The 17,940-nt window shown below is 38.7% G+C and overlaps 1 protein-coding gene and 1 pseudogene across 2 annotated transcripts in view; one reads left to right on the top strand and one right to left on the bottom strand.

Moving 5' to 3' along the window:
* The window catches only part of LOC134205662 (ATP-binding cassette sub-family D member 3), a 112,735-nt gene that overhangs the window by 14,636 nt on the left and 80,159 nt on the right, over nt 1–17,940 (top strand). The window lies entirely within an intron of this gene.
* On the bottom strand, nt 6,441–8,219 carry LOC134218488 (N-alpha-acetyltransferase 40-like; annotated as a pseudogene).

Raw genomic sequence — 17,940 nt, 5'->3', positions numbered from 1 at the left:
TGTACATACTTAGAACGGAAATTTGTGATCCTTTTTAATCGTGATCGACTTCATGTTAAATCTGTTAAATAGTAACAGGCGCCTGTTTCATATTAACCTTTCACATTTACTTCGTGTAAAGCTAAAAGCCTTTATAGCTTACATCAATAGATGGGTTGGCATTGTCTTTTATGTGAAAAGTTATTCATTTTATTACTGTACACCCAATTCTTTTTCTACGCGGTTGGGTTTTAGTCGATTAAGCAGCAAAAAAAACTATGAGTCAACCCCACGAAAAAAATCACAAAAATGGAAGAAAATTCAGGTGGTAAAAAAGCTATGAAAGTTTAGGTTAACCGAAATTAATGAATACCGACCGTGTAGAAAAATGTTGGGTGTATTGCCTATTAGGTACATGTGTAGGGTATAACGACCTATCATGGAGGAGTGAGGTGCCTGCCGGCGAAAAGTTCCATAAAAATCAGTTTTCCTAGAATTCTTTCCTTGAATCAAAATTGTAGGCGCAGTAGGGACAATATGAGCTTGTTGACAAGTTTTATCATGTCAAAGTTTCATGATCTTCAATAGAATGCTCTTCATATGCCTCAACGTGGAAAGCGCATTTAAATTTAATTCAGACGAAAATGTACATTTTCGCTGCATAGGCAAAATTATTATAAGATTTGAAGTTTATAAATAAGGTTTGACACAAAATTAATTTAAATACAGGTCAAAAATGCATCTCAATCAAAAGATCAATTATAATTGGATATGGTGCGCACGTGCGCACATGTTTGTATTGATACAAATCTGAATTTATCATACAAGTTATTTTTTTTTTTTTCAAAAACACTACTGGGCAATATGAGCATACCTGCACAGAGCAAGATATTAGGCTTTAAAATGCGAACGAGTTCAAAGATTCATTACGGATAAATTGCAACACCGCATTACAGCGGTCAGAACAGAAAAAATGACTATTGACAAATTGAAATGTGTCTGTGAAAACGATGAAGAGTGGCAAATCGGTTCGGTCCGCTGTTGTGCGGTTTAGTAATCTCATTTTGTATAAATAGAATACTCTAAACCTCTCTAAACAGTTGTAGAAACCTGTAGAAACAGTTGTTTTGGATGGGTGGCCCATACTGCCCCAAATGGTGGCTCATTCTGCCCCGTATAGTCGGGAGGACACATTATAATCAATACATTTTCAAAAGTGCAGTCCAAAAATTTCAAATTACCGACATAATTTAAACGTAAAAGCTATATACTGCCGTCATACGCATATTTGTTTCCTTGTTTGCTGGATTCCCTATACATGGGATTAGTGCGTATCAGTTCGACGATTTTTTTTATTGTACGTATTATGCATATAGAAGGTATTGTTCATAAAACAATCTCTTGCGATTAATTTTAATCGCATTCAAGAAAGCAATGCATTTCCGTTCATTTCCAATTCTAACAGAATGATACAATACTGGATGCATTTCGATTGTTCTGATCAATCACGGAACAGCAACTGCGAAAAGACGATGATGACCGCTCATGTTATCGAAAGGTTCATCAGGATTTTTCGTATTATTACTCGAAATGTTTCTTTATAAATTGCTTTAGGACAAATCTTTAACTGATTCGCCCACTGATCTATTTATAGATCAGTTGCATTTTATATCTGTTGGGAAGTTTTAGCTGAATTTTGCAAGAGTGGCATTAGTAGCATCCAACCTTCTTCTGCATAAAACATCAATCTGTATCTCAAGAACCTGACTAGTTAGCTATGTGGAAACAACGTTGCTTCCTTCTACTATGCAGGGTTGTTACGACTACGCGGATTTCGCGATTTCCTGGTTTCGTGGTTTATTTGGCGGGATTTACATCGATTTTAGGTTTCGCGGATTTGGCGCGATTTAGTTTTAGGTGAAAATTTCTAAGAAAAAATCTAAGGAAGTTTATTTAAAATTAGTTTTATCATGCTTATCTAGATGGGCTTTATTTTCATTACAAATTTGTTGAGAACAAATTTACGTTTCAAGTTTATTAACATTATTTTTGGATATGTCCAAGTCCTTATTCAATGGCATGCACTCTCAAGCATCATTTAAACAAATGTTATGAGGAGAGATACGCCACTTTGTTGTCATTTAATCCATTCTAAAACGACGCACATAAACCATGTCTATTGAAGGACAGATACATTTCATCTTTCAATTTCTTCGTAATTCCAAGATATTTGTCAGTTTCTGATTGGTTGTTTCTTTTACGATGAACCACTCAGCATATCATTTTCAAAAGTCGTAAAGAATTCTTTCATATATTGAACATTTTATATTTCCTTTATAACATTCATCTAGTACGAGTGAATGTTTATACAACAATTGAAAACATAAAATGTTCTGTGATTTAATGAGATGCTTCATTTTAATAATTTCTTCGCAGAAAGTCGATCAAAAATTAGAAGATGATTTTCAAAATTTATTTCGGCTCTGGCGGTTTTTAATGATATTTTGTTAACTCCAGTGGTATTTTACAGAATTACAAAAGAAAACGAAGAAACTTCCTAAAAAATTTCCACAAGGACTTTATGATGATCATTGTATAAATTCTTGAAAATAAATTTCCACAGCGTAAAGAGGATTTCTGCAGCATTAAAAACCCGAAAAATATGAAGACATTTTGGAGTATTTCCTGGAGCGTGACCGCAGGAATGACTATAGAAAATCGAAAAGAATTCCGCCTTGAATTTACAAAGAGTTATAGTCAATGATCACAGAATACTCAGAGAAATTCCACAGATGTTCTCGGAAGAATATTACAGACAATTTGGAGAACTTCTGCACTACAGCAGATCCAAGATGTGATTTCTGCAAACATTCCCATGAAAATGTCCTGAGAATTTCCGGAGGATGACCCAGAAATCTTTGGATGAATCAGCGCACGAAAAATGAATTTCTACAGGAGTTCTAGTTTTAAATGAAATTCCATAATAATGAAAAAATCGGCGTGAACTTTAGAAAAGCTTTTTACAAGAATTGAAGGAGAAATAACGGACTAATTTCTGTTGGACTTTACGCAAATTATTCTGGTATTTCCAAAGAAATTTCTTCTGAAATTTCTAAAAATATTCCTCTGGATTTTTTGAAGGAATTTACTGTTGACTTAAAAATCAACGGAGCTTGAGCAACTATGTTAGATTTTGTATTACTTGTTTCTTGATATGAATTCAAATATTTGTTTCAAGAAGTTTTTTTAAAACGAGCTTCATTGTCTAATTCTTACAATATCTAAGCAAGTTTGTCTTGGATCAATAACCTACAACAAAGCTGCCTAATTTATTACTTTAAAAGAAATTGCGGTTTTGGCGATATTTTAATATTTGGCACGTTTATCTTTAATCAATTATGATCAAATCTGGCCTTAACATTCATTTAATCAACGTACCTTGCAGAATTTTTAAAAGTTCTATCAACAAAACTGATAAACGTGCTTATACAAATAGTTTTGACTGTTTAGTTCTTGTTCCTTAGATTCAGTACTTCTAGTGGCGAAAATGCCATTTAGAAGGGTTGTAATACTTACTGCGGTTTATTAGTCCTATTAGCATTTTGATACAAACAAATTTTGCAGTTTTAAATCATATATAAAATCAGTAATAATTGTAAAAAAAGAACTTTTAGAGAAGACGCTAAATAAATTGCTATACAAAAATTGACATTTTAGAATTTAGAATTTAGAATTTAGATCTGGATCGCGGATTTGGCGCGGAATGGATTGCATATCGCGGAAATGGCGCGGATTTGATTTAGTCGGCGCGGATTTGGCGCGAAAATATTCTGGATCTCCGTAACAACCCTGACTATGCTAGTTTATATCCGATAATTGAGAGTGAGAGAGAGGGAAAAAGGGAGAGGAGAGAGAAAAGGAGAGGAGAGAGAATGAGAGGAAGAGAGAGAGAGAGAGAATAAGCGAAAGAGAGAGGGAGAGAGAGAGAAGAGTGAGAGTGAGAAAAGAAAGAATGAGAGGAGAGAAAGAAAAGAATGAGAGGTAGAGAGAGAAAAGGTGGAGAGAGAGAGAAGAGGAGAGTGAGAGGGAGAGAGAATAAAGGAGAGGAGAGAGAGAGAGAGAGAGAGAAGAGTGAGAGGAGAGAGAGAGAGAAGAGTGAGAGGAGAGAGAGATAAAAGTGAGGAGGAGAGAAAGAATGAGAGGAGAGAGAGAAAAAGTGGGAGGAGAGAGAGAAAGAAAAGTGGGAGAGGGAGGAGAAAGAGTGAGAGGAAGAGAGAGAAGAGTGAGAGGAGGCAGAGGAGAGAGAGAAGAGTGAGAGGAGAGAAGAGTAAGAGAGAGAGAGGTGAGGAGGAGAAAAGAGTGAAAGGGAGAGAGAGAAAGAGGAGAGGAGAGAGAAAGAGTAAGAGGAGGGAGAGAAAATGAAAGGGAGAGAGAAAGAGTGAGAGGGAGAGAGAGAAGAGTGAGAAGGAGGAGAGAAAAGAAGAGTGAGAGGGAGGAGAAAGAGGGAGGGAGAGAGAGAAAAGGTGAGAGGAGAGCGAGATAGAGAGAGGAAGAGAGAGAAAAGGGAGAGGAGAGAGAAGAGTAAGAGAGAAAAGAGTGAGGAAGAGAGAGAAAGAGTGAAAAGAGAGAGAGAGTGAGAGAGAGAGAAAGAGTAGGGAGAGTGAGAAGAGTGAAAGGGAGAGAGAGAGAAGGTGAGAGGAGAGAGAGAGGAGAGGAGAGAGAAAGTGAGAGGGAGAGAGAGAAAGAGTGAGAGGAGAAGGAAGAGTGTAGAGAGAGAGAGAGAAGAGTGAGAGGAGAGAGAAAAGAGTGAGAGGAGAGAGAAAGAGTAAAATTCCATCTGATTTGTTCTCGAGTCAGGCACAAAATGTGGTTCACTTGCGTGGGGCCCTGCCCCCCTCTTCCCAAAATGTAGAAGGGATTTCCAACTAGCATAAGGACTTTCTCCGGTCTCCCTGCATCTCCCAACAACAATATATGGCTTGTGCCGATTATAATTGCTATCGATTATACTGCTCAATCGGTTCAATCTTTTTTTATCATTTTCCACTATGTAACCGTGCTAAAAAAATTGTGACCGTAGATTTTCAATTAAATTATTTTAAGTTTTATTTTAATATGTTGAGTTCTTCCAGAAAAATCAAGTTATTATGAAAGTGAGTTAATTCGGGCGTTAATGGGTTAATATTGTCGGCGTAGCACAAGTTATAATTCGAAGTCGGACTTCCGCGAACTTTCTTCCGAAGTTTTATTTGTCAAACTAATTGATGCGTTGTTTAGCGTCATGCGAATCAGCGCACTACTTCCGAAGTTGGAAAGTTTGCCTTATCTGGAGAAAAATCCAACTTCGTATAAAAAGCGGTATAAATTTATTCCGGATAGACAATAATAATCCCTAAGAATGTATCTAGGTACCTGTTTCTCAAATACTATTTGAAATATGTAGTCCTCCAGAGGGTTTTTTCCAGAAATTCAACTTCAATAACCAGAATTCTTTTTAAATGCCATCAGATGTTATTCTGGAAGTAGCATTGTTTAAGAAACGCTTTAATATTGAGTTGAGTTGTCGAGCGTTTTATTAATAAAACAATGGCAAAAAATAGTAATATAATTTTCAAAAGTCAAATATACAGTTTCTTGATAGAATTAATAGCGAAAATATAAATTTAATACTTATGAGATCGTGGGTCGTATCATCAAGTCGATAAAATTTCGATAAGCATGTACATATGACCCTATAAAATTTTTAGATGCTTCAAATTAAAAGTAGCATATATTGGGGTTGAAAATGGTAATTAATGGATCTTTCCTAATGAAATTATATTTTATTTATGGTGTACATAAACAGATTTCGTTATCCTAATGATGATTAATATTAAATAAGTACACTGATTCAACTCAGCAGACTCAATTTCTATATTTGGGCTGGAATTAAAAAAAACGAGTCTAAATATGCTATAAATAGAATTGTTCATGGCAGTTAGGCGTGCGTTAGGCAGACGAGTTTCTGAAGGTCAAATTTCCGATTCTCCAAACAATTTGTTTGCATATCTCAACCACAGGTCGTCAAACTAACGGAAGAGCAACGAGAACAGCTCAGCCACTGCTCGACGCCGGATGGACTCTGGTCAGCGGCGGGATGTATCTACAAGGAGTATTTGTTCAAAAACTCAACGAAGCGTTCGGTTTCATGCCGCGTGGCCTTGCTCGCCGACAAAATGGATCATCATCCGGAATGTTCAACTTGTAACAAGGTGCAGGTCCTCTGCCACTCACGATTGCAGCGGTCTGAGTGAGCGGGACGTCAAGCTAATCATCTGGAAGAAGCCGCCGCAAATATTAGGTGGAAATAAAACTGAAACATAACGCATTGATATTGTTGTATCTGTATTTTATCCTTAAGATGTTAATCAAATCAGTCAAGAATGTTTTTTATTTGTAATATATCCAAAATCCTTATTAATTTAAAGCATAGATTTACTATTATTTCTAAGCTTCCATGTCGGATTTGTCTGGCGAAGTCTCATCCACATCGTATCTGAAAAAAAAACAAATATAGAATTAGACGTTAATTACTCTTCCTCTTCCTCTTATTGGCATTACATCCCACACTGGGACAGAGCCCCTCAGCTTAGTGTTCATTAAGCACTTCACAGTTATTGACTGCAGGTTTCTAAGCTAGGTTACCATTTTTGCATTCGTATATCATGAGGCTAGCACGGATACTTTTACGCCGAGGAAGTCGAGACAATTTCCAATCCGAAAATTGCCTAGACCGGCACCGGAATCGAACCCAGCCACCCTCAGCATGGTCTTGCTTTGTAGCCCATCTTACCGCACGCTAAGGAGGGCCCCATCTAGATAAACCTTTTATCATGAGATTTTATACTGCCGTGAATGGCATATCTGTCCCATCTTTGCTGGGTTTCCTATTCATATGGAACAAATATGCGATTCACGGCAGTATTATAGCTCTCTTTCAATGCACGAATTGAATACACCGTTTGAAAAATTATTTTAAAATGTTTAAGGCATTATTGATAATCATCTTGAACAAAAGATATTTTAGTTACAAGATAAAGATTGTCGCTTCGGTTCCCTGTGTTCTGCTGTCCGAAATTTGTGTGGTACTAAACTGTCAAATTGTATGTATTTTTTTCTTCATTTACATTTAGATCCCATATCCTCGCCAGCAAAAGATGTTCCGGACAGCGACAATCTTGTAGCTAACATATCTTTGTCTTGAACGTATAACAACGAAGATTTCTTTTTATTTGTTAAAATAGAATATTCCCAGGATTGATCAAATTATTAGGATTTAGTCAACTTACTTCCATAATTAAAAAAAAAAAAAATACATGTATATTGTGAATATCAAAACCAAAAAAAGCGATATGTTTGATAACATAAAATAATGTTCTCCCATGTTGGGTTCTACTCGGAAGTAAGCTAATTCAGTTATGAATCTATGCTTTTATTATGAAAATGTGCTGAGATCTATTTCATTAACCATCAACAACTTAACTTACCTAACTTCTTGTAGAACCGCATACCATCATGATTGTTCTTCAGCACCGTGAGCACCACTCCATCCCATAATGCCGGGCCATCGTTTCCAGTGCCTGCAGCATAAAAGCTCCCAGCCCTTTCCGTTGGTACTCAATCGACCTGCATTTCGTAACAATACACAACACTGCGTCCAGTCCAGGTCGAATCGAAACATCGAATAGCCGGCCGGTTTTTTCGTTTCCGATCCACGAGCCACCGGCACCACGCTTTATTCAAATCGCCTGCTTGATCTTCGGTTGCCACCCGAGACTGCAGCTTTTGTATTGGGGTCCGACGTTTCGCTCCGCCAACTTGAAGGCCCCCAGTGTCTTGGGATCCATATCGACCTTCTTTCGGCAATATAGATCCAACTCGCATCCGTTTTGATCGTACTTTGAAATCGGTGAACTCTACCATCGGGTTGACCTGACGATTAGCTTTCTCGATGGCCTTCTGTTGGATAGTAGCCAACATGGCTGAGTTGCTGTTAGTAATTTCTTCGAGGGCCGACATCTCAAGATTGAAAAATCAAATTTTAGTTTTATGAGCAATTGATTTTAGAACTAAGAATGAAGATTGTGTTATGTACTATGCGACGGAGGGTCTGTCGCGCTGGGCGATGGGCGGGAAACTGTCTTTATTGTTTTATGCTACAAGTTAGTTTTACTTCGTGATCGGGGAGTGGAGTGAGCATAATTTTGAGGTAGTAAACTGTTTTGTTACCAACAACTAGTACGTCCCATATAAATCTACACGGAGAAAAATGGAAAATGATAGTTACTTATTTTTGGCTTTGGTCCGATTCGTGAATTAAAATCGAATAGAGATGAGTGACGTTTAACGCTCGCACATGATGTGCAATTCGGCGTATGTAAATACATGTTTGTTTTCCTTCTGCTCATAACCTCAATTGATCGAGTCATCAAATGGTTGGAAGGAGTCAAAAATATAGGAAATATACTCATTTTTACCCAAACTTTGCTGAGTAGCATTATCTAGGAGTGTTTGTTTTCCTTTATCGCCACTCACACATTCGGACGTGAGAATCTCAATTGAACTTGAAAGTGACGTCAAAATTTTCAAATAACCCTGCTCAGAGCAAGATTACTTTATGAATATTGAATCATTTTGATAGATGTTTTGTTGGTCTTTCTGTAGCACCAGCCATCCGTATATGACCGGGAGACTTCATAATTTCCGAGCTGTAACTTTTAAGTTTAATTTGATTTTAATTCGCGAATCGGACCAACGCCTTGGAACAAAATAGATTTGGCGCCAATTTTCTCGCGAACAAAGGGCACAACTATGGGCACAGAGGACAGACATACAAGTCCGTTCTCATTCGTTTGTAAGAAATTTAACGACCATTTTGAAACGAAACACAAGTGGCATTCTTATGGAGGCGCTGGCATCGCTAAGTTTCCCTCACCAAGCAGCTGTTAAAACTGTAGGCGCCACCACTCACCATGAACATAAACAACTGATACTCCTCCTCACTCTGGTTTCAATTCAATGCGCTGTTGCTTTCACACTAACCAACGTACTAGTATCAAGAAGAGCATATGGTTTGTTTTGTGATGAGATGTATTGTTGGTGAACAGCAGCTACCACCTTTTATTGTATTTTCATTATTGTAATTCTTTTGAATCTACCGTGTCTTTAGCCACAGCCATCATTCCAGTCAGCATCACAGCACTAAAGGGATGAAAAGCAGGCCATAAGTTGTGCTCAATTATACACAGAAAAGAACAAATATTATTTATCAAATATATTGTACTTTGCTTCTAAGAAGTGATATTTTTCTTTAAAATAAAAGTGACTTTAGAATCGAAAGTTATGTATTTAATTCAATCATATTTTTCGTCTGGTCTGAATATCAATTTTGAAATTCATCTTATGAGCACAAAAGTGTTTGAACTTTTACTTTCAAAACACTCAATGTGAAAAAAATAATCACCGTGACAGATGACTCTGAAAGAAAAAATAAAAAATAAGTGCCTTCTGCAGTGTTCTTAGAAATATTTTATTTTTTTTGAAAATGTTAATTTTCTTTTCATAAAATGTAGATTAGAAACCGTAAACTCCCTAAAAAAAACGATTCTTTGGAGTTCCAGTAGCTTAGATGCGTACATAACTGGTATATGATGATGAGGTGAGTATATTTGTAAATATCAAAGTAAATTGTTATTTCTTCGCAAATTTATTATGCATTATTCTTTTACAACTTTTTATTTCTGTTACCCAGATGTCGAGCCGGAACATAATCAAACATGGACCTATTCAAACCCCACGTTTCTGATGTCGACAATGTCATAACCATAACCACAATGGATCGAAACTACAACGCCCATGTCGTTAGCCGCACAAATCTTCGAATCAACATAAAATTTATCAGGCAGTTTATGTGGCCGACGCAAGTCATAGATGTCATTGGGGTTGAGTTCCTGATAAATGAAATATATAAAATAAAGTGTAGAAACAATTATTACCTAAATTTGATTGCCAAAATATTGAGGCATAATTTTGTAAAGATCGTAAGACATACAAGGCTCTAAGGTGGAGAAATTACGTTTGAACTTACGATCTTTCCAAAATTTATGCTAGGTTGAGTTATTTTTGCGAAAACTTTCTTCAATAACATCAATAGTAGCACCATTCAATATGAAATGCGATAAAATCATTTACTTCCATTTCCCACAGTATCAATCTGATTGATCTGACAATGGTACAATCTATAATTAAGAGTTCAAACTTATTCTAGAGCAGCAAATAACATACATAACTCTTGATTAACTCTTGATTAAATAAAAGTTTACAAACTTTTATTCCGAAAATGCTCGACTCTCACGAAAAGAACCAATGAAACTTTTATTTTAACCAACGGTTTTTTCATTATTATTAATGGTTTTCTTTCTGTGTATTGATATTTATTTAACCAATTTGACATGTCCCGTTTATTTAGTCCATTCGGATAATGCACCCACAACTATCTAGCATTTCCGACAGTAGATTGATTCGGTACATGGGAAAACTGTCAAAACGCACGCAAACATATGCATTGTGTTTGGGCCATAACTCTCTTCGGCGGTAATTTACAGTTTTAACTAATCGTTATCTGAACATACTCTTACAAGCATATATTTATTCAAAAATATGGAATTAGGAAGTGGCATAAGTGCGAACACTTCGACATGGTAATTGAATTAGGTTGCCTCGAAGAACGAAAATGCATATTGTCGAATTTATTTTTTTTTTTCGTTTTTTTACCTTGTTGGTTCCATAGTGCATGAAAAATAAACAAAAACAGATACCACGTGCTGAAAGAGGCGAAGCCTGGTTTGATTTTGCGCGAATATTGTTTGATGAGATGTGACAGCTGGTACGCATGACGCTATTAATCACACCTAGCGCCACCAATCGACGTGCACGGAACTAATAACTTAGTTCCTGCCTTATGTCCCCCAATCCGCAGCGTCGGCAGAGATTGCTTCTTCAGGGCCTTTGCAGTCCATTGCTTGTCCCCGGTTCCAGGCACTGAAGCAAACTTCGGGTTGCTCGTATATGCCACAGGGCATACCGACCATCCCACCTTGACGCTCCCTAACGACTACCTTGGGGCGTCCGCTGCAGATAGCCGAACCAATGCTCCGTCCCTGCCGGACCTTTCCGTAGCCGAACGGCTGCGGTGGGCGTCTCACTCACTGTCGCCCAGTGCCGTGACGAGCTCTTTGACTTCGGTGATCTCGTCCAGGTCTTTAACCTTATACTAATGACCAGGTGGACAAGTACCATGGTACAAGAATCTTGAAATGAGTACCATACCAATTATTGTCTTTATTAAAGATAGTCTTGGAATAATTTTCTTGTTCTCTTGTACCATGGTACATGTACCACAGGTGTTCCATATTGATTCACCTCCGTAGGTGAGTGCCCTGACCTTCCGCCTGGACCTCCTCCGCCAACTTCTTGTAGGCGGCGCCCTTTGCGAGACGCCCCGCTTCAGCTCGAGGATCATCTCGCCCATCCGGATACGTCGCGCGAGTTCACCGAGCTTGACGTCACTCCTCATCGCCTTCAAAACGTCCGATTAGCCTCGTCCCGTGATGACTAGGGCATCGCCCTGGAACGATTGGCGCCTACCCTAGACTTCTTGCTACCCTCATTCGCCTAGGCCTTCTTTCGGCCCTTGACGTCTTCAGTTTCCTCTTGTTCTTGACCAGGGTCCAGGAGCGTCATTCCCCCTTTCAGCCTGCCGTAACCCCTACCAGTCTTTCCTGATTGGATGGACCTTTGAGTCCTTCCTCCTCCGGTTTTACACTGCCAAAAATATCTATATAAGATATATGTGTCGCCATTATAAATTTTTGCAATAGCTCCACCTAATATAATCGATATAGAACCACACAAATTAAATAATTGCTAATTCGAGACCACACATAAAGTTTATTTGGATATATATTTTATTAGTAGTTCGCGTGGAGAATGGTTATGTGTGCGGTGATATAGACCATAAGTTAAATCTATAGATTTTGCCAATAAATATGTGTGGATTTTTAGTAGTGTAGAGGTACCTGGCGGGGTTCAGCTTAGCCCACTACACTTGTTCGGGGTAGTAACCTCCGCGTTTTGGAGCGCCGAGAGCTCATCCCTGGAGACTGTCTCCTGTTTTTGTGTCTGCTCCGTTGGAGCTTTCACCCCGACGTACCTGCAAATACTTGAGCCTCAGTCTGGGTGACTTTGGTACACGTCTTCGTTAAGGAACGGCGACAAGGCAAATTTGACAGAAAATATATGGGCAACTGTCAAATTTTCCGTTTCCGTCGCCGTTCCTATTGCGTTTAGCTTAATGTCAATGTCGCGACGGACGAAACGAAAATTTTAATGCAAGGCAAAAACAATGCATACTACAAATACGACTATTCATAAATCAGTATAGAAGAGAAGTTTATTAATCTAGTACATCAAATTGTGTAAATGTCATATTGTTGACGTTCATTTGTTTTGACGTTTCGCAACCATCAACACCGTCAACACCGCGTCATCACATAAAAATTGATCGCAGTCCTTTTTCCTTCTCTTCTGGATTCGTCGTATTCTCCATCAACCGAAAGTAAATAGGATTTTATAACTACATATAATATACACATATTATACATTTATTTTAATTCCACCGGTGGTGTCGCGAATCGCGAAAAACTAAAGGTTTATCTGGCTGGAGTAGTGGTGGTCGTGAGCGATCCGTGCCCGTGGTGTTACTTCGATTCAGTTGTCCAACAGTAGAGACATGTCATTTGACTTGTACGGTTGTGCGTTTCGTTCATTGAGGTAGTCGTCGGTTGTAACTGGTGGTCGCCGTTCGTTGAGGTTGTGGCTCTTTTCTGAAGTGTGATTTCGTTTTAGTTTGGAAATCGCCCTTTGAACCTTAATAGGTACCACTATTTCGAACGTTTGTTTCGGGTTGACTGCGGTTGATATACAACGTGATAATTGTGTGGATAGATTGCTCGCACGGTAATGCATAGGAGCATTGATCAGGAGAAACAACTCGCAGAGCTGACGTTGTTCAGTTCGAGCGGAATTGTACAAGAAGTGCTAAATCACTTCCCCGTGGCACAGTGGTTTGAAGTCTTGGATTTTGCATCAAAAATACACAACATAAGAAAATAAATTGCATCACTCTTCTTTAGAAGGGCGCGTGTGTGGGTGGGTGCGTGCGCGTGTGTGTGTATGTGTGTGTGTTTGATACATAGCGAAAGTTCATTGTTAATTATTTATATCCGATTCTATTTTGAGGTCCACAAACAATTTAACATTATAATGATTTCCTAGTAAATCTAATAAACTAATAAAAATCGAAAATTTATTATAAATCTGCTGGAATGGTCAGTATTGGTCAGTATAATGGATAAAATTTAAACCATTTTGCAAACAATGTTTTGGTATCATTATCAGAACCAAAAATGTCGACGAAATGGCTTTCAAGTAGCTATATTTTTGTTTGTTAAATCTCATTCGTTCGACCATTGTGCTGCAGTACGATTTGGTGATAGTGTTGGGGTGGAAGCAAATCGAAGACAGGCTTAATATACCTGGATCCGAAAACAGTCAAGTGAATCAATTCTAATCCAACTCTAGGTATCGCGTTTCTGCTCAGAAGAAACAAGTGCGAGCAACGAGATCGTAGTCCGACGAAAGCTGATCGCGCGCATTACTGCTACTTGTAGTCTAGCCATACGGAGTGCGCTCTGGATCTGAAGTGGAACGGGGTGATCGAAGGTAATTGCTGTATCCAGAACACGTATAGAAAGCAACAGAACAGTGAAGTTGGGGTTACTTGGCTGACAGGAAATGGCGCCAGTTTGGAGATAGCTGGCGGAATCAAAACTAGCAATAGGATTGCTGGTTGTACCGCTGCCACCTGGATTATTTTGTACGGCAAGCAGGTCCACAAGGCTCGGTAAGTCTGAATCATACTACATGCTGATATTTTTTTTAAGTATTTGCGAATTATGTACGTTACTTCTCATGCCATGACAATGATCGGTGAGTTTAAGCTCTTATCACTTCGTTTATCAATAGGCTCGATTGCGATATTTGGTTTACTTTATATACTCATAGTTGGAACATGGCTACAGTTCTGCTCAAATTTTTCCTTACCAAGTGCTTTTTCTTATTTTGGGTGACGTCAATTATTGTTCAATCAACTTATCTTCATACATTCTTGATTCACGTCCTAATCATGTATGTACATAAAAAAAAATATAATTTTACCAGGCAGAAAAAAACAGCTGTAATGAAAAAAGTTACGATGTTCATACTTTTTTTTAATTAAATACATTTTGCTTATCAGTCAGCTTGCATAAAGTGGCTTTTTATATTTTACTGAAAATACAAATTTCAATATGTAAAAACATAAAAGCAAAAGAAATAAATTTATTATTTAAGATTTTATCATATTTTAATTCAAATTTTAGTTATGAAGCTTCAGGCCAATGATATGCTGCTGCGTCCGCGAACGCGTCCAAGCCAATTAATTCCTCTCGCTGATATTCTGTTATACAAGTGCTTGGACGCCCTCCGGAATCTCAACGCCATATCAATTTAAACACATCTATACACTATTCAAAAGTGTATCTACCTACCTTCCTTGTATATAAAAATGCACGTAATTTCTTAACGGTTTAATGGCCAAGGATGAATACAGTTTCCAGAATCTAACAAAATCTAATAATCGATGTTAAATTGTAAAAAAAGTGGAAATTTCAAAATAATTCAGACGAGTAAAAATCACCTCAACTGAGTTACAATTGAAAGCAATATTTATAACGAACTGCAAAATACAAACACTCGTCAGGGTTCCGGTCCGCATGCCCCTCGTACACGTTCATGGCTTCTTATGCAAATTAACGTTCAAAAGGGCACTGCTACGTTGAATTGGAATAAAATAGTAGGGAATAGCTAGAAAACAATCATTTGTGGTGGATTTTTGTTTTTGTAATGAAAAGAAAATTAGCTTTGAAGTAGATTTTTGAAAAGGTTGTATCGATATGCAATTAGTTTGATAGAATTTAGTTATAATCGTGTTTAGTACTTGTTGGACTCGACAAGTACGATACATTGAAAACGACCTTACTATGGATGTCGGAATACGTATCCGTCAAGTACAATCAAGTGGTTGAATTGAATGAGATAGAATGAATTCGTCTTATAACAAGAGAAGACATTCCACTAAAAGCTCGAAACATGTTATCCTTTTTGTGGTATTTCTGTCAAAATATGCTTTATTCAAAATTGATATCTCCGATTGAGGCAAAAAAACACGGCTCTTGAAAGGACAAGTCATATTGGATGTTAATTTGTTCTAAAGTTTCTATTAATGAAATACGTCTGATAGGTTTGAACATTGGTAGTGGAATGAAAATTTTATTTAACAATATAACAAACTTCCGTTTCTAAGACACATCATGGATTACTTGATTACTAACACTCCGATGATTCGCTTCATATGAGTAATCCCAGATTGAACGAGAGGCTTTGTAAATCCATCTGCTTTGGTCTTTAGTGTTTACATATGACCGTCACTGATCCGCTTTCAATAGCATCGTGAACAAAATGGTAACGTATATCTACATGTTTTGTCCTGGGATTGAGCTTCCATGTTTGGCTATGGCGATGGCAGATTGATTATCATAGAGAATCTGAAACCTGAAACGAATTTCTTCAAAAATTTGCTGCAGCATGTTTCGCCACCAAAGTGCTTCTTGAATGGTTCGTGATACGGCCATATATTCTGCCTCGCATGATGACAAAGCCTGTTGGTTGCCTTTGACGTTCCATGAAATTGCTCCACCTTGGAACATGAAAACGTATCCGGTAGTTGATCGTCGCGTATCAACATATCCTCCCAATCCGCATTGGTATAACCAATTATTTCGCTGCTGCCTTGCTTATTGTATGAGTCTACTGTTGATCGGTCCTTTCAAATACCGGAAAATTCGTTTCACGGCTTCCCAATGCTTTCGCCAGGATTACTGCTAAACTGACTAACAGCGTTGACTGCTAGCATATATCTGGACGAGTGGCTTGGGCTATGTACTGCAGACATCCGACAGCTTCTTTATAGGGATATTTTTCATTTCATTATTTTCTTCTACCGATTATGGTGCCATTGATTTGTCCAAGCGTTCGCTGGGTTCATATGGTGTTGAAACGGGATGACTGTTTGATAAATTGAATCTGTTCAATACTTCTTCAATGTATTTTCGTTGGTCCAGTGATAATTCTCCGTGCTCTTGATTTCTTTCTATTTGAAGTCTTAACGCACGGACGCACTATTACCACCAGTTTTGAGGAAGCCCTATTCCACTCATCGCAGTCGAGCCATTGCCACCTCAACCTACAGCCGTCCCAATCCTGGTTTGAGTTGGAAGACGGGGTCTTCCGACTCCATTGTTTGCAAGTATGATCGATTACGAACTGTGCCTCGCCTGAAAGAATTCTGAATTACAGTGGACCGCCCAACACACTGCGTTGATGCACCTCGACAACGACGTGTTTTTTCACCCATTTCTTCAACGGACGCACTTCTGTCTCAGCCCTGAGGAAGCCCCTGTCCTCTCGTCGCAGTCGACCACTCCCGCCAGCGGCCTGCAGTCGTCCGATCCTCCGTACGAGCTGAGAGACAGGGTTTTCCGGACTCAATGTTTGGCTAGTATGGACAGCCAACAATTGCTTCACCTAACAGTGTTCCTATTCCCAGTGGATTAGCCCAATCGTCTGGCGCAGCAAAGACCACCTCAATCTCAAAACACTCACCGTAGGCACAATGAGGCTCTCCTCGACAGACTTCCGTAAAGATAACCTTCAAATTTATTACCAAAATGCAGGCGCATAAATTCCAATGTCCTGATTACCACCTGGCCACTTCGGCCCAATGTTATGACGTGATCGTGTTAACGGAAACCGCTCGATAGTCGCACTCTCTAATCGATATTCGATTCCGGTTACGAGGTACACCGCTGCGATCGTAGTTCACGAAACAAGAAAGTCTTCCGGTGGTGGTTTTTTAATCGCGTAAGATGTGGTTTGAAGACTAGAGTCATCGAAAATTCTGAATGAACGTTTGGAGCAGATTGGTGACCATCGTCCTGCAAGATCGCCTCCTTCATTTCTGTTTACATTCCTCCTGACAGAACTAGATATCTGGTTTACATCGATACTCATGGCCTCTCCGTTTCATCTGTAGTGGAAAACATGGCCTCAAGCGACGAAGTTATTGTTCTAGGAGATTTCAATTTACCCGGCTCGCGAAACCATCTCAAATGGGTTTCATTATCCGACCGACATTCCACATTCCATTCCGCATTGAAGTTAATCGACAGCTACAGCGCGGCGACGCTAGTTCGTTAATCACGTCGTAAACGAAAATCTACAGTTTGGACCTATGTTTTGTGAGTGCCAGAGACGTCGCTCCATGCATCTACATGACCCTGCTCCATTGGTCAAAATCGTCCCGCATTATCCACCTTTAGTTGTCTCTTTTCCGGAGAACTTGGAAAACGACTTCGACGATTTTCCTGTTCCCGTAGCGTACGACTACCGGAAAGCTGACCACGAAAGTATCGTCGAAGTGTTGGGAAGTATGGACTGGAGTTCGATATTCTCCAACGACATCGAGAATGCTGCTCTTACTTTTTCGCACGTCTTGGCCTACGTAATCGAAAGGCACGTTCCTAAAAAGATCAACAATAGAGATTCTCATCCCTTCTGGCAAACAAAGGAGCTTAGAAAACTGAAATCCACCAAAAGAGCTGCTCTTACACGAAATACACGAAACATCGTACACTTCTACTTAAATCATACTATGAGATTGAACTACGATTATAAGCGACTCAGTCGTTTATGCTACTCGCAATA

Source organism: Armigeres subalbatus, chromosome 1, assembly GCF_024139115.2.
Source record: "Armigeres subalbatus isolate Guangzhou_Male chromosome 1, GZ_Asu_2, whole genome shotgun sequence".
Classification (NCBI taxonomy): Eukaryota; Metazoa; Arthropoda; class Insecta; order Diptera; family Culicidae; genus Armigeres; species Armigeres subalbatus.
The sequence above is the reverse complement of the archived record's forward strand: the minus strand, read 5'-3'. Positions and strand labels throughout refer to the sequence as shown.